The 645-nt window shown below is 40.3% G+C and overlaps 1 non-coding gene across 1 annotated transcript; it reads left to right on the forward strand.

Annotated features, from left to right (window-relative positions):
• The first annotated feature begins 329 nt into the window (after positions 1–329).
• On the forward strand, positions 330–402 carry TRNAF-GAA (transfer RNA phenylalanine (anticodon GAA)). Its single transcript has one exon. It is a non-coding gene; the product is annotated as a tRNA-Phe (tRNA).
• The last annotated feature ends 243 nt before the right edge of the window (positions 403–645 follow it).

The raw sequence follows: 645 nt of genomic DNA on the forward strand, positions 1-645 counted from the left end.
TGTGTGTGTGTTTTTGTCTTTTTTTTTTTTTCCATAGGAAATTAAAACCTATTAATATTAAGTCTTTAGCTGATGTCTTTGGGAATCGTGTCTATGTTGATGGTGATGTTTGAAAGATTATCAGCAGCTTAATGTCTGCAGACTTTTACCAAATCTACTTGCTGCAGACTTGATATCACTGATTTCAGTGGAGTACAGTTTTCTTCCCCATGTGCTGTTCTATCTAATAACAGAAAAGAGTCTAACGTACACAAAATGAGTGTGAATGATAAAGGACTGAAAGAGACATAAGTTCCATCAGCTTGTGAGAAAATGTGTGCTTAGCAGGAGCTGAAGTAGCTCAGCTGGGAGAGCGTTAGACTGAAGATCTAAAGGTCCCTGGTTCAACCCCGGGCTTCAGCAATGTTTTATGGAAGATTTTGGAGTTTCAGTTCTGATCTTGCAACTAAAAGAGACATTGATATCCAGGAAAGACACAAAAGGAAGGGCTACCATGAGAAGTGGAACAATGGATGGGAGCAACTCTCCTTTGGAGAAAGATCCAGAGATGAGTCTTTTCAGCCTGGAGAAATGGAGGTCCTAGGGGTATCATATCAATGTCCATAAGAGTCTGGAATAAGGGTGCAGAGAGACCAGAACCAGTCT

This window comes from Tympanuchus pallidicinctus, unplaced genomic scaffold, assembly GCF_026119805.1.
Source record: "Tympanuchus pallidicinctus isolate F22 unplaced genomic scaffold, pur_lepc_1.0 scaffold5, whole genome shotgun sequence".
Lineage (NCBI taxonomy): Eukaryota > Metazoa > Chordata > Aves > Galliformes > Phasianidae > Tympanuchus > Tympanuchus pallidicinctus.